General features: G+C 41.0%; 1 long non-coding RNA gene across 1 annotated transcript in view; it reads left to right on the forward strand.

Annotated features, from left to right (window-relative positions):
• Positions 1 to 248: 248 nt before the first annotated feature.
• The window catches only part of LOC307181219, a 30,376-nt gene continuing 5,247 nt past the window's right edge, over positions 249 to 25,377 (forward strand). Inside the window, exons 1-3 of the long non-coding RNA XR_013826122.1 lie at positions 249 to 330; positions 1,829 to 1,914; positions 23,611 to 23,675. This is a non-coding gene — a long non-coding RNA (uncharacterized lncRNA). The remainder of the gene's footprint in view (positions 331 to 1,828; positions 1,915 to 23,610; positions 23,676 to 25,377) is intronic.

Genomic DNA, 25,377 nt, shown 5'->3' on the forward strand with positions numbered 1-25,377 from the left:
CCATTTCGTTGAGCAAGGAGTAGCTCTTGTCTATTCCATATTTGGCTTAAGGAACTTTATCTGTGCTCATTTCAATCTCTGGTTTTATGCAGCACCCCAACTCACCTTTCCCCTTAAGCAAGCATAAGTTGGTTTTCTAAATTTGAGACCCTGTTCTGTTCTGTAATTCAGTTCCTGTGTAGCCAAGTTTACATTCCATGTATTACTGATATCTTATGATGTTTCTTTTTCTGTGTGACTTATTTCAGTTAGAATCATCATACCTGAATCCACTCATTGTGCTGCTAAGGGCCTGATGACATAGACTTCATTGCTGAGTGATATTGCTTCGTAAGTAAATACCACAACTTCTTTATCCATTTTTCACTTTCTGCGATGTTGAACTTGTACTTTAAATGAGGGTCTTGTAAACATAGGCGTCCTAAACTTTGGGGTGGCTGTGTCTTTTTGATTTTAATTTCCCTAAGCTATAGGACCATAAGTGGAAGTGCTCTAGGGTCTGTTGCTTTGTTTTTTAGATGTTTCAGGAAACACCATACACTTCTCCCGAGTGTCTGTTGGCAATTTACATCCCGCCCATCAGCACAACAAGGCTCCCAGTTCTCCATGGCCTGTCCTGCCTTTCTGGATTTTACACTTTTTTCAGATGGCCCTTTTGACTGGGGCGAAGTGAGACTTCATTGTAGTGCAGATTTCCTTTGCAAGCTTGCTTGGTTGGCCAAAAAGGGCGTATGCGTTTTTTCCTGAATATATTCAGGAAAAAACGCATACGCCCTTTTTGGCCAAGTGCATCATTGTGGACGTTCTGCCTCTTTTCCTATGCTTTCAATGCAATTCCAGTCTACCTCCTGAAATCGGTTTCCTGCAATTCTGCCCCGCTTTCAAGTCCTCTTGGCAGCCTTACTTCAGTATATTTTTGGACGATAGCTGTCATTTATAACTCTGAAGGTATGTGAATTACAGTGTCCCTGAGCTCCTTTCTTCAACTCGCTTTCTTTTGAGCTGGCCGCAACACTGCAGGATGGCTTCAGGCCCTAATCTGGTTCCGGCACGGCACACTGAGCCTTTGTTTATTTCCTCTTCCTGGTGGGAAATGAGAGTTAAATTTGCCGGTCCAGACACCTCCAGCTAGTCTCTCATTGGGTCTCCCTATTCCTGTTCATCTTCCGCAGAAATTGCAAACTGGGCCAAACAGGAGGTTAAAGGCACTGACTCTCCAAGATGGGAGAGTGTTAGTAAAGCGTCTGGAATGTTGCACCCGATTACCAGGGTACGAAAACTGAGACATATTTGAACACGTCTCCCGATCACACGGTTGATGATACTCTGGTTTCCACATGCATGTTTTTGCTGAAGGAAGAATCCCTTAAACCTGGAGAGTTGAGACCCGTGGAATGGGTACCATGCAATATGACTTCAAAGGGTCTTCATTTGCTCACCGAACCTCTCCAATCCTATCACTGCTGCGTTTATGCCCCTGTACACACGCTTGATTCTCTTTCGGAGACATAGCAATCCATAGGTTTTCAGATACTTACTAGTCAGGTACATTCTTAGGCGTTTAATATGGGGTGTTGAGTCTATTTCGTTGAGCAAGGAGTAGCTCTTGTCCATTCCATATTTGGCTTAAGGAAATTTATCTGTGCTCATTTCAATCCCTGGTTTTATGCAGCACCCCAACTCACCTTTCCTCTTAAGCAAGCATAAGTTGGTTTTCTAAATTTGAGACCCTGTTCTGTTTTGCAATCCAGTTCCTGTGTAGCCAAGTTTCCATTCCGTGTATTAGTGATATCTTATGATGTTTCTTTTTCTGTGTGACTTATTTCAGTTAGAATTATCATACCTGAATCCACTCATTATGCTGCTACGGGCCTGATGACATAGATTTCATTGTTGAGTGATATTGCATTCTACGTAAGTACCACAGCTTCTTTATCCATTTTTCACTTTGTGCGATATTGAACTTTTACCGTAAATGAGGTTCTTGTAAACAGAGCTGTCCCAAACTTTGGGGTGGCTGTGTCTTTTTGATTTTAATTTCCCTAAGCTATAGGACCATAAGTGGAAGTGCCCTAGGCTCTGTTGCTTTGTTTTTTAGATGTTTCAGGAAACACCATACAGTTCTCCCCGAGTGGCTGTTGGCAATTTACATCCCGCCCATCAGCATAACAAGGCTCCCAGTTCTCCATGGCCTGTCCTGCCTTTCTGGATTTTACACTTTTCTCAGATGGCCCTTTTAACCAGTGGGAAGTGAGACTTCATTGTAGTGCAGATTTCCTTTGCAAGCTTGCTTGGTTGGCCAAAAAGTGCATATGCGTTTTTTCCTGAATATATTCAGGAAAAAACACATACGCCCTTTTTGGCCAAGTGCATCATTGTCGACGTTCTGCCTCTTTTCCTATGCTTTAAATGCAATTCCAGTCTACCTCCTGAAATCGGTTTCCTGCAATTCTGCCTTTCTTTCAATGCCTCTTCATAGCCTTTCCTCAATATCCTTTTTGAAAATTGTTGGCCTTTATAACTCTGCACGTTTTTGAATTGCAGTGGCCCTGAGCTCCATTTTTCAGCTCTTATTTTTGTGATCTTGCCTCATAACCGCAGGATTCCTTCAGGCCCTATTGTTCTTGTGGGACACCTTGCTGTGCCTTTGGTTAATTCTTCTTACTGATGTGAAATTAGAGTGACATGTGCCCATTGAAACCACTACATTAGTTTCTCACTGGTTCCCCCTAACCCATTCATCCTCCGCACTATCTGCAGACTGTGCGGTACTGGGACTTAAAGGCATTGACTCTCCATGTGAGGTTGTTGTTAGTAAAGCGGCTGGAATGTCGATCCGGAGCCCCAGGAGAGGAACAATGAGGTGTGTTTTAGAAACCTTTCCTGATCATATGGTATACAAGTCGCTGGGTTTCCCAAGCATGGTTTAGCTGTAGGAAGATTCCCTTCAACCTGGAGTGTTGGGACCCTTGGAATGAGTAGCATGAAGTATTGCATTAAACTTTTGGCAGTTGCTCACCAAAGCTCACCAATCCTCTCAGCCCCAAGTGTCCAGCCTTATGTCTTATCCAGCTGTGGGTTTATATGTGGTCAATCCAGGTTGCATCACAGCCCCTGAGCGAATTTTGTAAGAATTTTTCTCTCTTTCATTGTTTCTGCGTTTTGTTTTTAAAATTTATTTCTATAATGGGGTTTAGCTCATCTTCACTGCTGTGTTTGTGCCGCTCTGCACACACTTGATTCCCTTATGGAGATATATCAATACATGGGTTTTAAGATTCTTATTACTCAGATATATTTCTCTGCGGTGTATAGGGTGTGTTGAGGCCAGTTCATTGAGCAAGGTGTAGATCTTGTCTAATACCTATTTGGTTTATTGAACGGTATCTGTGCTAATTTCAAACTCTGGTTTTATGCATCACCCCACCTCTCCTTTCCCCTTAAGCTGACATAAGTGTGTTTTCTAAATGTGAGACACTGTTCTGTTCTGTAATTCATTTCTTGTGCAGCCATATTTACCCTCCCTCTATAAGTGATATCTTATGATATGTTTCTTTTTCTGTTTGACTTATTTCAAGTAGTATTATCGGACCTAAATCCACTCTTTATCCTTCTACTAGCCTTATTACATTGATTTCATGGTGAAGAGATATTCCATTGTACATAAGTACCACATCTTCTTTATCCATTGTTCTCTTTCCTGGGATATTTAAGGTGTACTGAAGTTGAGGTTCTTGTAAACAGAGTAGCCCTAAACTGTGGTGTGCTTGTGTCTTGTTGATTTTTAGACTTCCCTAGATATACTCCCATGATTGGAAGTGTCCTATGCTCTGTAGCTCTGTTTTTTAGATGATTTAGGAACCACCATACACTCCTCCAGAGTGGCTCTCGGCAGTTCACACACTGCCCATCAGCGTATAAAGGCTCCCTGTTCTCCATGGCCTGTCCTGCATTTCTGGTTTTTACAATTTTTTAGGATGGCCCTTTTGACCGGTGGGAAGTGAGACTTCTTTGTTGTGCACATTTGCATTGCTTGCTTGGTTCCTTGCCCATAAGGTGCATATGCGTTTTTTCCTGGATATAATCAGGAAAAAACGCATATGCCCTTTTGGGCCAACTGCATCATTGTCGAAATTCTGCCGCTTTTCATGTGCTTTAAAGACGAGTCCAATCTATCTCTTGAAATCTGTTTCTTGCAATTCTGTCTTGCATTCAGATCCTCTTCTTTGCCTTACCTCAACATATTTTTGGACGTTAGTTTTCATTTATAACTCTGCAGGTTTGTGAATTGCAGTGACCCTGAGCTCCATTTTTTAAGCTGCTCTTTTGTGAGCTGGCCTCAAACCCACAGGATTGCTTCAGGCCCTATTTTGGCTCCGGCGAGGCAGGCTGAGCCTTTCTTTAATTCTTATTCTTAATGGGAAATTAGAGTGATATGTGCCCGTCCAAACCCCTACAACTCTTCTCTCATTGGTTCCACCTCTTCCCGTTCATCCTCCTCACAATTTGCAAAATGTGTGAAACAGAAGTTTAAATGTGCTGATTCTCCAAGTGGGGAGATTCTAAGTAGCGTGGCTGGAATGGTGAACAGGAGCACCAGGAGAGGATAAATGAGGTGCATTTTAGACACATCTCCCGATCACATGGTGTACAGTCCTCTGGGTTTTCCATGCATGTTTTAGCTGTAGGAAGATCCCTTGAACCTGCAGATTTGGGACCCATTGAATGGGCACCAGGTAGTATTACTTTAAAGGGTGTGCATTTCCTCACCCAAGCTCACATTTCTCTTAGCGCGAACAGTTTCCAGCCTTATGTCTCATCCTGCTGTGGGTCTAGACGTGTTCAATCCATGTTGCATCACCGTCCCTGAGGAAAAGTTGTAAGAGGTTTTCTCTGTCTCTCTGTCGTTTATTTTTTTCAATTTATTACTATATTGGTTACAGCTGATTTTCAAAGCTCTGTTTCTTGCTGCTGTACATCCACTTGATTCACGTACAGAGAGACATCAGTAAATTCTTTTTCAGATTCTTACCAGTCGTATATATTCTTTTCCGGTGACTTGAGTGTGCTGAGTGTAGTTCTTTTAGCTACCGTGTAGGCCTTGTTGATTATCAGTTTGGTATTTGGAATGGTATCTTTGCTAATTTCAACCTCCTGGATGATGCCTCACCCCTCCCCACCTTTCCCGTTTAGCAGCCTTATGCGTGTTTTCTACATATTTGACTATGTTTTTGTTTTGTAATTTATTTCATGTGTAGCTATTTTGGATTCCACCTTTAAGTGATATCTTATGATATGTGTCTTTTTCTTTTTGAATTCTGTCACTTAGAATGATCATACGTAACTCCTCCAGAGTTGTTACAACTGGCCATATTTCATTGATTTCCAGGCTGAGTAATATTCCACTCTACATAAGTACCTCATCTCTATCCATTTTTTCCCTCCAGAGACATTTAAGTTATATCCTAGTCGAGGATCTTTTAAACAGAGAGGGGGTAAACATTGGGGTGCCTGTGTCCTCTCGATTTTTGTTTTTCCCAAGATATACGCCCATGAGTGCAAGTGCCCTATGCTCTGTAGCTCATTTTTTAGATGCTTTAGTAAACACAATATACTTCTCCAGAATGGCCGTTGGCAATATACATTTCCACTATAAGTCTCACAGGGCTCCCTCTTCTCATTGCCCTGTCCTGCATTTCTGTTGTTTACGCTTTATGAGGATGGCTCTTCTGACTGATGCGAAGTGATATCTTTTGTAGTATTGATTTCCAGTGCCCACCTGTTTGGTTGGCTAAAAAAGTGTATGCCCTTTTCTTGAATATATACAGAAAAAAACGCATACACCCTTTTTGGCCAACTGCAATGTTGGCAATGTTCAGCTCCTTTTCTTGTGCTTAATGGCGAGTCCTTTCTACCTCCTCAAATCCCTTTCCTGCCATTCTCCCTTGCTTACAAGTCCTTTTCTCTGACTTTCCTCAAGACATTTTTCAGTGATGGATATTTTCAACTCTGCAGTTTCGTGAATTTTACTGCCCCTGAGTTCCATTGTTCAACTTGTGTTTATGGGAACTGGCCACAAAGCAGCGGGATTTCCTCAAGCCCTATACTGTTTCCATGGGCAACCCTAGCCTTTGGTCAATTCGTCTTCCTGATTGGAAATTAGAGTGACATGTGCCTGTCTGAACACCTAGGACTTGTCTCTCATTGTTCCTCATCCTTCCGCTTCATCCTCTGGACAAATTCCAAACTGTACGCAACAGGATGTTGACAGTGCTGACATCTCCAAGTGGGGAGACTGTTAGTAAAGACGCTGGAGGGGTGAACCCGAGCACCAGGAGATGAGGAGATGAGATGCCTTTTCCAAACTCTTCCCGATCAGACGGTATACCATCCTCTGGGTGTGACAGACATGTTTTAGCAGTAGGAAGAGTCCCATTCATGTAAGGAGAACACCAGGGCTTTTTCAAAATCAGTGTCTCCCCGAAACCCAAACTGGGGAATTTTTTAAGCTACGGCTACACATATGTTCATTAAGGGCCTTGGGAAGTAGGCAGAGTCCAAACTTTAGATGATTGAAGTCTTCAGGGTCAGAAGCACTCACCACCAGCTTCCCTTAGGCTACACTTTAACTGTCATTGATAGATGATGTCAATAAAAATATCTATTCTTTTTCAGATTATTTCCCCTTATAGGTTATTGCAAAATGTTGAGTGTAGTTCCCTGTGCTATACAGTAGTTCCTTGTTGATGATCTATTTTATACATAGCAGTGTGTATGTGTTAATCCCAAACTGTTAATTTATCCCTCCTCCCACCTTTCCCCTTTGGTAATAATAAATTATAAGATTTTATACTTCTCAGAAATGGGGGAGCTGAAAGAGAGGTATCATTTTCAATGGAAAAGCATTTAAAACAAGATTGAAGGTTTAACCAAGATTATTAGATGTACATCCTTGGAAAGAAATCACTTCGTTTCTCTAATATTGACCTGACAAATAAGACAAACCCTTTCACTGAACTTGCTTATAATAAAGTGATGGAAATATCAAATGGAAGTGTTAGAAACATCTTATTTTACCCGAGCCTTATACACTGTTCTATGTTAACTACAGTTTGGCTCACACATCTGTTCATTGAGGTTACAATAGTCTCAATTTCTGTTACTGATCCTCCAGAGTGGACCCCAACAAGTGTTCCCCTGCCCAGTGTCATTGGGGCCAACAGATCGAGACTGAGTTTGGTTCACAAGCAAAGGAAACTTTATATTTTGATCAGAGAATGGAGAGGTGAGAGCATGCACTACCCCGTGAGCTGTGGGCTGGGCTGCTGTGTAGAGATCCTGTCAGAGTCATTGGGAGGGAGGGGACAGAGCTTTCAAGGGCTGGGTTGGCTGCAGCTCAGGCTCTATATCGTGGAGTCTGCACTGGGCCCCAGGAGCTGAGGTGTCGACCCAGCCATTCTGCACTAGGAAATCTGGTCTGAAGTGGCGGGTGTGGAGCCTCTGCATGCGAGACCCTAGGAGTACGTGAAATTAGACAAAGCACAAAGGATAAAAAAGTTAGACTTGACTTTATTGCACAGATTCTATTTTTATCTCCCAGGGATTTTTAATGGGCTTTGCTGGGGACAAACCCCTCCTCTGCCTTTTGTCCCGTTCCTCATTCTTGGAGTTCTGAGGGTGCAGACCCTTCTTCTGTAACTGCTGAGTGCTGAGTTGGGAGCCCTCATACCCAGGGGCGAGGGTCAGAACTTCTCCCCAGCAGCCTCCAGGTGACGTTGATTTTCCCCAGGCCCCCTGCCTCCTTGCTCGTCCACCTGAACACCAGCATTGGAAGTGTTATAGATTCTAATGACCTTTAAGGGTCCAGGAAAGAGATGTGCAGAGACGTTGTGGGGGCCGGTTTCACCCCGCCCCACATTTGTTCGGCCACCTTAGGCTGACCGTTTCTGCCAGCCTAGATGCTCTGACCAGTAGTCTGTGCTTTCTTCAATTAGGCCCCTGAATTAACGTACAAACAGCACCAGGTGTCAGAGCCCTGCCCACTCAACTCCCAGACAGTCCAGGGTCAGTGGTGATCAAGGACCATGATGGCCACTGAGTCAACAGCCTTTTGAAGTAAACAGGAGTCCAGCCGGTCTTATTGGCCACCATCATCACGGTGTCTGTAGGCTTTTCTATAGTGACAGTGTGATATACGGTTCCCCCGCCAAGATTATTAGCTCCCCTCTGGGTGCAGTAAGTCCTGCAAGCAGTAGTCTACTCTTTTGGGACACACTCTTGTTGTTTTATGAGAAAAACTCCAGGTCAAGTGATGTTCACACGAGTCGTCATGGTGCCCTGTTGCCCCCGGTTATCTCTCTGGATGTTGGAGTTGGAAGGCCTCCTCACTCGAGGTCGGTGTGCCAACGGAACGAACCCTGCAACTTCAGGGCATGGTTGGTGGTTAGGATCACCACGTGGGGTCCTTTTCCCTTAGGAGGGAGGTGGCCTTTTGGGCTGCTGATTTCCAGGTTTTTAGATACCGCCAGTATCTTGGCCAGATGTGGCAGTGGGTCAAGCCCCTTGGTGACCATAGTTTATCCTACCTGGATGGCATTCTTGCATTGTTCCATTTCAAGTGGTCCCAGTTTTTGCACTAATTCTCCAATGGCGATTCACCTTTCACCGGGAATGTAAAGGTCAAAGGGTTTAGCTAAATTAGGGAGTTCCAGGGCAAGGGTCTGAATTGACTGCTCTTTCCATTCTTGAAAGGCCACTTCTGGATTCTATTCAAAAGGATCATCATCTTTTCCTTTCAGTGTTTCATATAGAGGCCCAGCTAGTAGACTGTAGTTAGGGATCCAGAAGCAGCAAACCCTGGCCTCCCCAGGAACCCCTAAGCTGTCTTCTAGTTTTAGAAAGGGGTAAGGCTGAAAATGGTTTCTTCCCTTTCCTGGGATGGGCTTCTCTGACCTTCTGTGAGAATGAAGCCCAGGCAGGTCACCGCAGTCTGTGATATTTGAGCTTCTTTTTGGACGACTTCTATCCTTTATTGGCTTGGTAGTTCAGAGGCCTCCTTAGTAGGGCTGGCGATCAGAATGTCATCTGCGTATTGAAGGAGGGTTTCCTTTTCCAGAGGTAGAACTTTTAGGTCTTTACCTAAGCTTTCCCCAAAGACGGTGTGGGAATTTTTGCACCCTTGGGGCAAGACGGCCCGGAAGTATTGTTTTAGTTGTATGTTGAGTCCTGCCACTCACAAGCCAAAATTTCTTGTGACTCTGGGACTAATGGAATACAAAAGAAGGCATCATTGAAGACTAATACAGAATACCATGTCCTGGTGGTTGGTAGAATGACCAGCAGGGTGTAGGAATTAGGAGCAGCTGGAGGTATATCCTCGGTGGCTTCACTGACTGTCCTGACATTCTTTACCAGGTCCCCAGCAGCCCATGGGGCTCTCGTGGTCAGACCAATCCCCGGATACAGAGCTACCCTTGCAGGTACCGTGGCAGGGCTGGGCACACAGGAACCATGCACATAGCCCTCATTGCAGAGCACCCCCAGCTCACCTGTCACTCAGAGCTGACACAGAGCACCTCAGAGCAGGACTTGAACTAACAAACAGCAGCTGCGACAGGTCTGTGACCCTGGTCATCACTCTGTACGGCCTCCCTCCACCTGGTCTTCCAGAGACTTCCACTGCACCCGGGGCACCAGGCCTCTGTCTCCAACCACCACCCACCCCTCCTCTCCCTGACTCCTGGGTTCCTCTCATTAGGAGAGTGTTTTCTTGAAGTTGTCTCCCACTCATGGGCCAGATAAAATGATTAGAAAACAAGCCAAAGCTGCAGCCCCTTGTCTATCTTGACTCTCAGGAGCCCACACCTGTTCCTTGGACCTGGCCGGTTCAGCAAGTTCCATTTTCTGCAACTGTGAGCCCCTGAGGGGTGATGATTGGCTGACCTGGGCAGCCTTACCGTGCCGGCCAGCCCTCCCCAGGTGTGCCTGGGTTGAGATCAATATAAATACCACTCCAGGCAGCAAGAGCCCCTGCAGCCGTGCCTGACGTCATTTTCTCTGCCCTGTCAGCAGTCTCGGGGCTGGGCTGGTGGGAGGGAGTGAGAGGCCACAGCTTTGTGGGTGGCCCAGTGTGAGTGGGGCTCTGTTGGACTTTCTGCAGCAGTTGCCAGGCTGCCACCTGCTAAGGAAGAGGATGTGTCACCCATACCTGCTGCTGGAATTTCTCCCTGGGCAGAGGTGAGGAAGGAAAAAAGCAGTGGGGGCAGGGACAGGACGGGTATCTCAGGCAGGGAAATGGAAATCTTCCAGAAGAGCACCCAGGGCCAGTACCATCCTGGCTGGCCTGCAGGCACCAAGTCGGCTGGCATGCTGTCACTCGTGTGGCTCCATGGCCCTTCCTCTAGGCTTTCAAGTCCTTGTACATATTCAGGTGTTTTACCTGGGAAGGTTGGGAACAGTTCAGCAGCAGCTGGCCTGGGGCTCATCTCACGTTTACTCACAGATGCCTCGGCACGGTCCCCCAGGCTTGTAATGAGGACACTCCTTGCGGGGGGGCTGCTGGCTGCATGCGAGATGATTCCCCACCTCTGACCAACTTCAGAATTGTCTACCACTGAAGCAAGTGCCCTGATAGGGTTTTCATCTGTATAACTGGTGGGTTCTGTTTTGTTTTTTCTTTTTTGTTTCAAGGTAGGTTTTATTCCTCTTTTTTGTACTTATGGATGTAAGCATGGAAATAATTCATTCATATAAATACATGTATGTGAAGGGAATAACTTTTTTCCGTTTTTTAAAAAATTTTATTTTTCATTTTATTTTATTTATTTTTATACAGCAGGTTCTTATTGGTTATCTATTTTATACATATAAATGTATACATGTCAATCCCAATCTCCCAACTCCTCCCACCGCCACCCCCCCCATGGTTTTCCCCTCTTTGTGTCCATACATTTGTTCTCTACATCTGTGTCTCTATTTCTGCCCTTCAAACTGGTTCATCTGTACCATTTTTCTAGGTTCCACATATATGCGTTAATATACAATATTTGTTTTTCTCTCTCTGACTTACTCCACTCTGTATGACAGTCTCTAGATCCATCGACGTCTCTACAAATGACACAATTTCATTCCTTTTTATGGCTAATAGTCCATTTTATATATGTACCACATCTTTATCCATTCGTCTGTCTGTGGGCATTTAGGTTGCTTCCATTACCTGGCTATTGTAAATAGTGCTGCAATGAACATTGTGGTGAATGTGTCTTTTTGATTTATGGTTTTCTCTGGGTATATGCCCAGTAGTGGGTTGCTGGATCATATGGTAATTCTATTTTTAGTTTTTTAAGGAACCTCCATACTGTTCTCCATAGTGACTATCAATTTACATTCCCACCAATCGTGGAAGAGGGTTCCTTTTCTCCACACCCTCTCCAGCATTTGTTGTTTGTAGATTTTCTGATGATGCCCATTCTAACAGGTGTGAGGTGATACCTCATTGTAGTTTTGATTTGCATTTCTCTAATAATTAGTGATGTAGAGCAGCTTTTCATGTGCTCCTTGGCCATCTCTACATCTTTTTGGAAGAAATGTCTATTTAGATCTTCTGCCCATTTTTGTATTGGGTTGTTTGTTTTTTTAATATTGAGCTGCATCAGCTGTTTATATATATTGGAGATTAATCCTTTGTCCATTGATTCAGTTGCAAATATATTCTCCCATTCTGAGGGTTGTCTTTTTGTGTTTGTAGTTTCCATTGCTTTGCAAAAGCTTTTACGTTTCATTAGGTCCCATTTGTTTAGTTTTCTTTTTTATGTCATTACTCTAGGAGGTGGATCAAAAAAGATCTTGCTGTGATTTATGTTAGAGTATTCTTCCTATGTTTTCCTCTAAGAGTTTTATACTGTCCGGTCTTACATTAAGGTCTCTAATCCATTTTGAATTTATTTTTGTGTATGGTGTTAGGGGGTGTTCTAATTTCATTCTTTTACATGTAGCTGTCCATTTTTCCCAGCACCACTGATTGAAGACACTGTCTTTTCTCCATTGTATAGTCTTGCCTACTTTGTCATAGATTAGTTGACCATAGGTGTGTAGGTTTATCTCTGGGCTTCTTTCTTTTTTATTTTCCTTTTACACCTTTATTGGAGTATAATTGCTTTACAATGGAGTGTTAGTTTCTGCTGTATAACAAAGTGAGTCAATTATACATATACATATATCACCATATCCCCTCCCTCTTACATCTCCCTCCCACCCTCCACATCCCACCCCTTTAGGTGGTCGCAAAGCACCGAGCTGATCTCCCTGTGCTATGTGGCTGCTTCCCAGTAGCTATCGATGTTACATTTGGTAATGTATATATGTCCATGGCACTCTCTCACTTCGTCCCAGCTTACCCTTCCCCCTCCCCGTGTCCTCAAGTCCTTTCTCTATGTCTGTGTCCTTAATCCTGTCCTGCCCCTAGGTTCTTCATAAACTTTTTTCTTTAGATTCCATATATCTCTGTTAGTACACGGTATTTATTTTTCTCTTTCTGACTTACTTCACTGTGTAGGACAGACTCTAAGTCCATCCCCCTCACTACAAATAACTCAGTTTTGTTTCTTTTTATGGCTGAGTAATATTCCATTTATATATGTGCCAGATATTCTTTATCCATTTATCTGTCGATGGACACTTAGGTTGCTTCCATGTCCTGGCTATTGTAAGTAGAACTGCAATGAACATTGTTGTATATAACTCTTTTTGAATTATGGTTTTCTCAGGGCAAATGCCCAGTAGTTGGATTGCTGGGTCGTATGGTACTTCTATTTTTAGTTTTTTCAGGAACCTCTATACTGTTATCCCTAGTGGGTATAGCAATTTACATTCCCAGCAACAGTGCAAGAACGTTCCCTTTTCTCCAGTAAATGCCTCTCCAGCATTTATTGTTTGTAGATTTTTTGATGATTGCCATTCTGACTGCTGGGAGTTGATACCTCACTGTAGTTTTGATTTGCATTTCTCTAATGATTAGTGATGTTCAGCATCCTTTCACGTGTTTATTGGCAATCTGTATATCTCCTTTGGAGAAATGTCTATTTAGGTCTTCTGCCCATTTTTGGATTGTGTTGTTTGTTTTTGTGATATTGAGCTACACGAGCTGCTTGTAAATTTTGGAGATTAATCTTTTGTCATTTGCTTCATTTGAAAACATTTTCTCCCATTCTGAGGGTTGTATTTTCGTCTTGTTTATGTTTTCCTTTGCTGTGCAAAAGCTTTGAAGTTTCATTAGGTCCCATTTGTTTATTTTTGTTTTTATTTCCACTTCTCTAGGAGGTGGGTCAAAAAGGATCTTGCTGTGATTTATGTCATAGAGTGTTCTGCCTATGTTTTCCTCTAATAATTTTATAGTGTCTGGTCTAACATTTAGATCTCTAATTCATTTTGAGTTTATTTTTGTGTATGGTGTTATGGAGTGTTCTAATTTCATTCTTTCACGTGCAGTTGTCCAGTTTTCCCAGCACCACTTACTGAAGAGACTGTCTTTTCTTCATTGTATATCTTTGCCTCCTTTGTCATAGATGAGTTAGCCATAGGTACGTAGGTTTATCTCTGGGCTTTCTATCTTGTTCAATTGATCTATATTTCTGTTTTTGTGCCAGTACCATATAGTCTTGATTAATGTAGCTTTGTAGTATAGTCTGAAGTTAGGAAGTCTGATTCCTCCAGCTCTTTTAATTTCCCTCAAGACTGCTTTGGCTATTCGGGGTCTTTTGTGTCTCCATACAAATTTTAAGATTTTTTTGTTCTAGTTCTGTAGAAAATGCCAGTGGTATTTGATAGGGATTGCATTGAATCTGTAGCTTGCTTTGGGTACTATAGTCATTTTCACAATATTGATTCTTCTAATCCAAGAACATGGTTTATACCTCCATATGTTTATATCATCTTTGATTTCTTTCAGCAGTGTCTTATAGTTTTCTGAGTACAGGTCTTTTACCTCCTTATGTAGGGTCATTCCTCCGTATTTTATTCTTTTTGTTGCAATGGTGAATGAGATTGTTTCCTTAATTTCTCTTTCTGATCTTTCATTGTTAGTGTATAGGAATGCAAGAGATTTCTGTGCATTAATTTTGTATCCTGCAACTTTACCAAATTCATTGATTAGCTCTGGTAGTTTTCTGGTGGCATCTTTAGGATTCACTATGTGTAGTATCGTGTCATTTGCAAACAGTGACAATTTTACTTCTTCTTTTCCAATTTGTATTCCTTTTATTTCTTTTTCTTCTCTGATTACTGTGTCTAGGACTTCCAAAAACTATGTTGAGTAATAGTGGTGAGAGTGGACATCCTTGTCTTGTTCCTGATCTTAGAGGAAATGCTTTTAGTTTTTCACTATTGAGAATGATGTTTGCTGTGGGTTTGTCATATACTGCCTTTATTATGTTGAGGTAGATTCCCTCTATGCCCACTTTTTGGAGACTTTTAATCATAAATTGGTGTTGAATTTTGTCAAAAGCTTTTCCTGCATCTATTGGGATGATCATATTTTTATTCTACAATTTGTTAATATGGTGTATCACATTGATTGATTTGTGTATATTGAAGAATTCTTGCATCCCTGGGATAAACCCCACCTGATCATGGTGCATGATCCTTTTAATGTGTTGTTTAATTCTGTTTCCTAGTATTTTGTTGAGGATTTTTACATCTATATTAATCAGTGATATTGGTCTTTAATTTTCTTTTTCTGTAGTATCTTTGTCTGGTTTTGGTATCAGGGTGATTGTGGCCTCATATAATGAGTTTGGGAGTGTTCCTTCCCCTGAAAAGTTCTGAAGAGTTTGAGAAGATTGGGTGTTAGCTCTTGTCTAAATGTTTGATAGAATTCACTTCTGATGCCATCTCGTTCTGGACTTTTGTTTGTTGGAAGATTTTTAATCACACTTTCAATTTCATTACTTGTGATTGGTCTGTTCATATTTTCTATTTCTTCCCGGTTCAGTCTTGGAAGGTTATACCTTTCTAAGAATTTGTCCATTTCTTCCAGGTTGTCCATTTTATTGGCATAGAGTTGCTTGTAGAGGTCTCTTAGGATGCTTTGTATTTCTGTGGTGTCTGTTACAACTTCTCCTGTTTCATTTCTAATTTTATTGATTTGAGTCCTCTCCCTCTTTTACTTGAGTCTGGCTAAAGGTTTATCATTTTTGTTTATCTTCTCAAAGAACCAGCTTTTAGTTTTATTGATCTTTGCTATTGTTTTTATTTCATTTATTTCTGCTCTGATCTTTATGATTTCTTTCCTTCTATTAACTTTGGGTTTTGTTCTTCATTCTCTAGTTCCTTTAGGTGTAGGGTTAGATTGTTTATTTGAGATTTTTCTGGTTTCTTGAGGTAGGCTTTTATTGCTATAAACTTCCCTCTTAGAACTGTTTTTGCTGCATCCCATAGGTTTTGGATCATCGTGTTTTTGTTGTCATTTGTCTCTAGGTATTTTTTGATTTCCTCTTTGATTTCCTCAGTGATCTCTTGGTTATTTAGAAATGTATTGTTTAGCCTCCATGTGTTTGTTTTTTACGTTACTTTCCCTGTAATTGATTTCTAATCTCATAGCATTGTGGTCGGAACAGCTGCTTGATATGATTTCAGTTTTCTTAAATTTACTGAGGCTTTATTTGTGACCCAAGATGTGATCTATCCCGGAGAATGTTCCGTGTGCCATTGAGAAGAACTTGTAGTCTGCTGTTTTTGGATGGAATGTCCTATAAATATCCATTAAATCTATCTGGTCTATTGTGTCATTTAAAGCTTGTGTTTCCTTATTAATTTTCTGTCTGGATGATCTCCATTGGTGTAAGTGAGGTGTTAAAGTCCCTTGCTATTATTGTGTTACTGTTGATTTCCTCTTTTATAGCTGTTAGCAGTTGCCTTATGTATTGAGGTGTTCCTGTGTTGGGTACATATATATTTATAATTGTTATATCTTGGATTGATCCCTTGATCATTATGTAGTGTCCTTCCTTGTCTCTTGTAACATTCTTTATTTTAAAATCTATTTTATCTGATATGAGTATTGCTACTCCAGCTTTCTTTTGATTTTCATTTGCATGGAATATATTTTTCCATCCTCTCACTTTCAGTCTGTATGTGTCCCTAGGTCTGAAATGGGTCTCTTGTAGACAGCATATATATGGATCTTGTTTTTGTATCCATTCAGTGAGCCTGTGTCATTTGGTTGGAGCATTTAATCCATTCACGTTTAAGGTAATTATCAATATGTATGTTCCTATTATTATTTTCTTAATTGTTATGGGTTTGTCTTAGTGGGTCCTTTTCTTCTCTTGTGTTTCCCACTTAGAGAAGTTCCTTTAGCATTTGTTGTAGAGCTGGTTTCGTGGTGCTGAATTCTCTTAGCTTTTGCTTGTCTGTAAAGCTTTTGATTTCTCCATCAAATCTGAATGAGATACTTGCTGGGTGGAGTACTCTTGGTGGTAGGTTCTTCCCTTTCATCACGTTAAATTTATCATGCCACTCCCTTCTGGCTTGTAGATTTTCTGCTGAGAAATCAGCTGTTAACCTTATGGGAATTCCGTTGTATGTTGTCATTTTTCCCTTGTTGCTTTCAATAATTTTTCTTTGTCTTTAATTTTTTCAATTTGATTACTGTGTGTCTCGGCATTTTTCTCCTTTGGTTTATCCTGCCTGGGACTCTCTGCGCTTCGTGGACTTCGGTGGCTATTTCTTTTCCCATGCTAGGGAAGTTTTCAACTATAATCTCTTCAGATATTTTCTCGAGTCCTTTCTCTCTCTGTTCTCCATCTGGGACCCCTATAATGCGAATGTTGTTGCATTTAATGTTGTCCCAGAAGTCTCTTAGGTTGTCTTCATTTATTTTCATTCTTTTTCTTTATTTTGTTCCATGGCAGTGATTTCCACCTTTCTGTCTTCCAGGTCACTTATCCGTTCTTCTGTCACAGTTATTCTGCTACTGATTCCTTCTAGTGTATTTTTCATTTCAGTTATTGTATTGTTCATCTCTGTTTGTTTGTTCTTTAATTCTTCTAGGTGTTTGTTCCTTAATTCTTCTAGGTCTTTGTTAAGCATTTCTTGCATCTTCTCGATCTTTGCCTCCATTATTTTTCTAAGGTTTTGGATCATCTTCACTATCATTATTCTGAATTCTTTTACTGGAAGGTTACCTATCCCCACTTCATTTCGTTGTTTTTCTGAGGATTTATCTTGTTCCTTGATCTGGTATAAAGTCCTCTGCCTTTTCATTTTCTCTATCTTTCTGTGAATGTGGTTTTCCTTCCACAGGCTGCAGAATTGTAGTTCTTCTTGCTTCTGCTGTCTGCTCTCCAGTGATTGAGTCTATCTGAGAGGCTTGTGCAAGCTTCCTTATGCGAGGGACTGGTGGTGGGTAGAGCTGGGTGTTGTTCTGGTGGGCAGAGCTTTAATCTGCTTGTCTGTGGATTAAATAAAAGTTTAATAAAAAGTTTAATCCACTTGTCTGCTAATGCATGGGGCTGGGTTCCCTCCCTGTTGGTTGTTTGGACTGAGGCGACCCAGCACTGGAGCCTACCTTGCTCTTGGTGGGGCTAATGGTGGACTCTGGGAGAGTTCACGCCAAGGAGTATTTCCCAGAACTTCTGCTGTCAGTGTCGTTGTCCCCATGGTGAGCTGCAGCCACACCCCACCTCTGCAGGAGACCCTCTAAAACTAGCAGCTAGGTATGATCATTCACCTACGGGGTGACTGCTCCTTCCCTTGGGTCCTGATGTGCACACTACTTTGTGTGTGTCCTCCAAGAGTGGAGTCTCTGTTGAGACTCTGAGTCTCTGAATGCAGTTGAGACTCTGAGTGGAGTCGCACAGACTCTGGGTCCTGTGAAGCTTCGATGTTTTGTGGTTCTAGAAATCCTATAGGAGACAGTCCACAGCAGGTGAAGCTAATGCTGTCATAGAGGTGGTGAAACCAAAGATCTGCAGTTCCGACTAGAGGTGCTGATGTACAAACAGGACAAAATCATCTCATGTGAATGTAGTTCAGGCACGTTTAAAATGAATGCAGTCATGTTAATGCCTAACATCTTCTATCTTGTGCCTCTCCTCAAGGACCCCCTCCTCAGTTCCTGAGGCTCCTGTAAGTCATGTACAGGGGAATGGAGAGTGGGCTCTGTCCAGTCTGAGCCCTGAGTTACCCTGTGTGTATCTTAGGATACTTTGTATTTCTGTGGTGGCTCTTGTAACATCATCTCTTTCAGTTCTGATTTATTTGGCCCCTCTCTTTAAAAAAAATACTACTGTTGTCTTTTATTCTTTACAGAAGTTTAATAAGTGTTTGATCTACTACCCTTACTCTATGTATACTTTTTGCCGTGAGATTTTTACTTTTGTTTGTTTTCTTGTTACTGTCAATAATTAGTGAGAATTCTTTTAAGCTACCTTCAACATTGCTTATAAAGCTGCTTTATTAGTGATGACAGAGCTTTAATGGAAGTCGTGTTCTGGTTGTAAATTAGAATGCAATGTGCCAGCAAAAAGCCCCTTAAGTGTATGTCTCATTACTTCTCGTTCTTTTTTTCCCCTTTTTTTCTCTCTTTTTTTTCTTGTTCTTTTTTTAATGTTTATTTTTTATCAGAGCAAATTTGATTAAAATGTTTTGTTTGTTCTAGGTGTGTAAGATGTTGTTCTTTTACACATATACATGTATCTATACTTCTTCAGATCGTTTTCTCATGTAGCTTGTGACACAATGTTGAGTAGTCTTCTCTTGGTATTCCATAGGTCTTTGGTGATTATATATTTCACATGTGTTTCTATATCTATGTTAACCCCAATATCCTAATGTATCCAGTCCTCACACCTTTCCATTTGGTGAACCATAACTTTGTTTAATGAATCTGTGATTGCCTTTCTCTGTGGAAATATCTTCATTGGTATCAATTTTTAACTAACACCTATAAGTGATATTATAGGATATGTGTCTTTTGCTGTCTGACTTAGTACAATTTGCCTGATTACCTCTAGAATCATCTACGGTGCTGCAAATGGCATTGTTTCATTTTTTTCCCTAGATAATATTCCATCTGTACATGTACCAGTTCTTCTTTGTCCACTCACCTGTTGATGGACTTTTTGGTTGCCTCCATGTCTTGGCTATTGTAATACTGCTGCACTGCACATTTGCCTGCCTGTGTCTTTACAATTCTGTCTTCTTATGTTATAGGCCCAGGAGTGGGCATCCTGTATCATATGGTATCTCGGGGTTTACCGTTTAAATGCACCACGATTCTGTGCTCATTATTGGCTCTTTCCAGGTTACATCCCACTTAAAGTTGAGGGTATGCATTTCTCCACAACACCTTCAGCATTTATTTATTTATTTATTTTTAATATCTTTATTGAAGTATAATTGCTTTACAATGGTGTGCTAGCTTGTGCTTTACAACAAAATGAATCAGTTATACATATACATATGTTCCCATATCACTTCCCTCTTGCGTCTCCCTCCCTCCCACCCTCCCTCCCCTCCAGGCGGTCACAAAGCACGGAGCTGATCTCCCTGTGCCATGCTGCTGCTTCCCACTAGCTATCTACCTTACGTTTGGTAGTGTATATATGTCCATGCCTCTCTCTCCCTTTGTCACAGCTTACCCTTCCCCCTCCCCATATCCTCAAGTCCATTCTCTAGTAGATCTCTGTCTTTATTCCTGTTTTACCCCTAGGTTCTTCATGACATTTTTTTCCCTTAAATTCCAGGTATATGTGTTAGCATACGGTATTTGTCTCTCTCTTTCTGACTTACTTCACTGTGTATGACAGACTCTAGGTCTATCCACCTCATTACAAATAGCTCAATTTCGTTTCTTTTTATGGCTTCAGCATTTATTGTTTGTAGTTTTCTTGCTGATGGATATTCTGACTGGTGTGAGCTGATACCTCTTTGTGGTTGAATTTGCATATGACTCATAATCCTTTGAAATTGAGCTTTAAGTCATGTCCTTTTTATTTTTCAAACTGTGATTACAGCTTAGCTCTTCAAAGTGTTTTCTAAAGTATGTGTTACATTTTGAAATTTATTGGCCATTACCTCCCTCAAAACATTTTGAGGGCAGGTTTCATTTACAGCCCTGCAGTACTTGTTCACATGAAGTGACCATTAGCACAGGCTTTAAAGCTGCTTTTGCAGGTAACGGCCAGATTGCGGCAGCCTTTCTTTGTTCCCCATGCTGGTACTAGGGAAACAGAGCTTCCGGCCGGTGGTCTTCCTCGGTTATAAATTAGAGTGGAATGTGCCCGGATAAACCCCCAAAGGCTGATGTCTCCTTACTTTTGTTTGTTTTTTTAATTTAATTTATATTTTTATCGGAATAATATTCCATTTTGTATATGGACCACTTCTTGGTGCATTGCTCTGTTGAGGGACATTTTCGTTGCTTCCAAGTGTTGGCTATATTAAATATTGCTGGAGTGCAAGATTGCCAGCTTGTGACTTTTTGATTCTCATTTTCTCAGGTGATAGTCCCAGCAGTGGGTATGACTGATTGACTAGTAGCTCAATGTTTACCTTTTCAAAGCACCTCCATTGTGTTTTCATTAGTGGCTCTTACCATGTCTCCCTTAGAGCCGAGGGTACGAACTTCTCCACAATCCCTTCAGCATTTATAGTTTGCAGCATTTTTGCTAATGGCCAATCTGACTGTTGTGACCTGATAGGTTTTTGTAATTTGGGTTTGCATGACTTTAAAAATTCCTAAAATTCATCATTTTCCACGCCTTTTTCCTTTCTGTTAAAAATCAAGTGTGAGTACAATCTATCTCTTGAAGCTGTCTTCTTGGAAGGTTGCCCTCTTTTGAATTTTTGGTGGATATTCGACCCCAGGATTTTTTTGGAGGGCAGATGTCATTACAGAACTGCAAGTTTGGTGAATATTTAGTGACCATTAGCACTGGGTTTAAAGCTGCTGTTGTGGGAAACGGCCACAAGGAGGCAGCATTTGTCCTTTCCCAAATCTGGGTACTAGGGCAGCAGAGCCTTTCTGGAAGTCGTGGTCCTAGCTTTTAAGTTAGAATGGAATGTGCCAGGAGGAACGCCCATAAGTTTATGTCTCATTACATCTTGGTTTTTAAAATTTATTTAATCGGGGTAATGATTAGATATTGTTTGTCCAGATGTACACAATCTGGTTCATTTGTACAATATATATGTCTATTCATGTTCAGATCCTCTTCCCATGTAAAATATTACAGTGTTCCATAGACCTCCCTTGCTATATGGTCCGTCTTTTTGATATATGTTTATTATATGTATTTGTATACGTATGGTAACGTTAATCTTAATTTATCCATTCTGCCCACCTTTCCTTTTAGATAAGCATACTTAATTTCTAAGTCTGTGAGTGTCTTTCTCTGTGGAAATATGTTCATTTGTGTTAGTTATTAGATAACGCCTATAAGTGATATCATAGGATATAGGTCTTTTGCTTTCTGACTTACCTCATATTCTGTGATTATCTCCAAGCTCATCTATGGCACCTCAAATAGCAGTGTTTCATTGTTTTCCATGGCTAATATTCTATTGTGAACGTGGACCACTTCTTCTTCATCCATACATCTGTTGATGGACATTTTGGTGGCTTCACTGTCTTGGCTATTGTGAATAAGGCTGCAGTGCAGCTTTTGCAGCCCGCGTCTTCTCGATTCTGGTCTTCTCAGGTGAGAGGCCCAGTGGTGTGACTGCTGCATCGAATGGTACCTCAACTTTTACTTTTAATCGTAGCTCCTTTCTGTTCTCATTATTGGCTCTTACCACGTTACATCTCACCAGCAGCTAGAGGGTACACAGTTCTCTAAAACCCCTTCAGAATTTATTGTTTGTAGACCTTTTGCTGATGGTCAGTCGACTGGTGTGAGTTGAAACCTTTTTGTACATTAGATTTGCATGAGTCTAATAATTCCTGAGGTTGAGCTTTCACCCATTTTCCTTTTTTTAAACAAGAGAGTGAGTCAAACTTACCTCTTCATACTATCGTCTTGAAAAATTTGCCAGTTTTGAATTTTATTGTCCATTCCCTACCTCAGCACAGTTGTTTAGGGCAGGTGTCCTTTGCAGCCCTGAGTCCTTGTGAATGTTAAGAGAACATTAGCTGTGGGCTTAACGCCGCTCTTGCGGAAAACGGCCACAAGGCAGCAGAATTTCTACATTTCCAACTCTGGGTTTTTGGGCAGCAGAGCCTTCCTGGAAATCGTGTTAGTAGGCTGCAAATTAGAGTGGAATGTGCCAGAGCACATCCCCAAGAGCTTATATCTCCTTACTTCTTGTTTGTTTTATAAATTTAATTTTTATTAATTATCAGAGCAAACTTGATAAAAATATTTTGTTTCTCCTAGGTGTACAGAATCTCGTTCATTATATCAATGTATCTGTCATTTATCTTTGCATTCTTTACCATGTAGGTTATTACAGAGTGTTGCCTAGACCTCTCTTGGTATTCCATAGGTATTTTGTGATTATATATTTCATATGTATTAGTACATGTCTGTTAACCCTCATATCCTAATTCACACATTCCTTACACTTTTCCATTGGTTAAACATAATTTTTTTTTCTTAATCCATGCTTTTCCTTCTCTTGGAAATAAGTTCATGAGTATCAACTTTTAGGTAACACCTAGAAGTGATGTCATAGGATATCTGTCTTTCACTTTCTTTCTTTAATTTGAGTGATTATCTCTAGGTCCTTATATGGTGGTGCAAACGGCACTGTTTCATTGTTTTCCATGGCTTATATTCCATTGTTTACATGGACCACTTCCTCTTTGTGCATTTTTCTGTTGATGGACATTTTGGTTTCTTCCAAGTCTTGGCTATGTTAAATATTCCTGCAGTGCAGGATTGCCAGTCTGTGTCTTTTCCATTCTGCTCTGCTCAGGTGATAGGCACATCAAAGGACCTACCAGATCACATGGTAGCTCAATTTTTACCCTTAAACGCACCTCCATTATGTTCTCACTACTGGCTGTTACCAGTTTACATCCCCCCCAGCAGCTGGAGGGTACACAGTTCTCTGAAACCCCTTCAGCATTTATTCTTTGTAGACTTTTTGCTGAAGAACATTCTGACGGCTGTGAGGTGAACATTTCTGTAATTGGATTTGCATGGCTTTATTCATTGCTGATGTTGCGCATTTTTCAATTCCCTTTTATTTTAAAGAGAAAAAAAAGAAAAGACAAAATGTGCGTAAAATATGCCTCTTGACATTGTCTTCTTGAAATGTTGACGTCTTTTGAATTTTCTGGTCGATTACGACCCCAGGACATTTTTGAGGCCCGGTGTCCTTTACAGTGCTGCACATATTTTGAATATTAAGTGACCATTACCTCTTGGTTTAAAGCTGCTGTTGTGTGAAACAGTCACAAGGCGGCAGCATTTCTCCTTTACCAAATCTGGTTACCAGGGCAACAGAGCCTTAATGGAAGTCCTGTTCTAGGTTGAAAATTAGAATGGGATGTGCCAGGAAAAATTCCTTTCAGTTTATGTCTCATTATTTCTTGTTCATATTTTTAATTTAATTTTTATTTTTTATCGCAGCAAATTTGATTACAATGTTTTTTTTTTTTTGTTCTAGGTGTGCAAGATGTGGTTCTTTCACACACATACATATATCTATTCTTCTTCAGAACCTTTTCCCAGGTAGGTTATGACACAATGTTGAGTAGTCTTGTCTTGGTATTCCGTAGGTCTTTGGTGATTATATATTTCACATGTGTTTCTATATCTATGTTAACCCCAATATCGTAATGTATCCAATCCTCACACCTTTCGATTTGGGGAACCATAAGTTTGTTCAATGAATCTGTGATTGCCTTTCTCTGTGGAAATATCTTCATTGTTATCAATTTTCAGGTAACACCTATAAGTGATATACGTTAGGTGTCTTTCGCTTTCTCACTTACTACAAGTTGCATGGTTACCTCTAGACTCATCTATGGTGCTGCAAATGGCATTGTTTCACTTTTTTCCCGAGCTAATATTCCATCTCTACATGTAACAGTTCCTCTTTGTCCACTCATCTGTTGATGGACTTTTGGTTGCTTCCATGTCTTGGCTATTGTAATACTGCTGCAGTGCAGATTTGCCTGCCTGTGTCTTTCCAATTCTGTCTTCTTATGTTATAGGCCCAGGAGTGGGCCTGCTGGATCATATAATAGCTCAATATTTACCTTTTAAAGGCACCTCCACCCTGTTCCCATTAGTGACTCTTACCAGGTTACGTCCCACTTCAAATTAAGGGTATGCATTTCTCCACAACCTCTTCAGCATTGATCGTTTGTAGTTTCTTTCCTGATGGTTATTCTGAATGGTGTGAGCTGATACCTCTGTGTGGTTGGATTTGCATGTGTCTCATAATCCTTTGAAACTGAGCTTTCAGGCATGTCCTTTTATTTTTCAAACGGTTATTACAGCTTAGTTCTTCAAATGGTTTTCTTGAAATATGTGCCACATTTTGAAATACTTTGGCCTTTACCTCCCGCAAGACATGATGAAGGCAGGTTTCCTTTACAGCCCTGCAGGACTTGTTCATATGAAGTGACAATTAGCATAGGTTTTAAAGCTGTTTTTTCAGGTAATGGCCAGAGGGTGGAGCATTTCATAATTCTATGAAACGTAACTGAACACACAATATATATTTTTTCTTTTAAATTTCCATTGTTACTTTTTTAAAGTACAATTATAATTGAAGTTCTTTGTAACAAGTGAAATTTAAAAAATTAAAGGAAAAGATAATATTTTACCACTTGCCATCCTTTCCCATTTACTGAAACGACCAGCATAATGTGTAGATTTCTCATTTTATCCAGGTGTTCTATACATCTGGAATATCATGCTTCTCACTGTAGAAAAACAGATTTAGCTCTCACACTTTTTATAGGCTACATAACATTCCATAGAACAGAAGTACCAACTATTTCAGACTTAGCTTTTTGAGGGACACTCAGGTTACTTTCTGTTTTATTTTGTTGTTCTTTTTTTGGGGGGGGGTAGGAGTTTATTATTTATTTATTTATTTTTGTTGTGTTGGGTCTGAGTTTCCGTGTGAGGGCTTTCTCTAGTTGTGGCAAGTGGGGGGCCACTCTTGATCTCGGTGCGCAGGCCTCTCACTATTGCGGCCTCTCTTGTTGCAGAGCACAGGCTCCAGATGCGAGGGCTCACTGGTTGTGGCTTATGGGCCTAGTTGCTCCATGGCATGTGGGATCCTCCCAGACCAGGGCTCGAACCTGTGTCCCCTGCATTAGCAGGCAGATTCTAACCACCGCACCACCAGCAAAGCCCTCTATTTTGTTGTTCTGCTAGTTTGTTTTAACCCAAGAAAATATTTTTTTAAATACAAAAA

Source organism: Stenella coeruleoalba, assembly GCF_951394435.1.
Source record: "Stenella coeruleoalba genome assembly, contig: scaffold_242, whole genome shotgun sequence".
NCBI classification, from domain to species: Eukaryota; Metazoa; Chordata; class Mammalia; order Artiodactyla; family Delphinidae; genus Stenella; species Stenella coeruleoalba.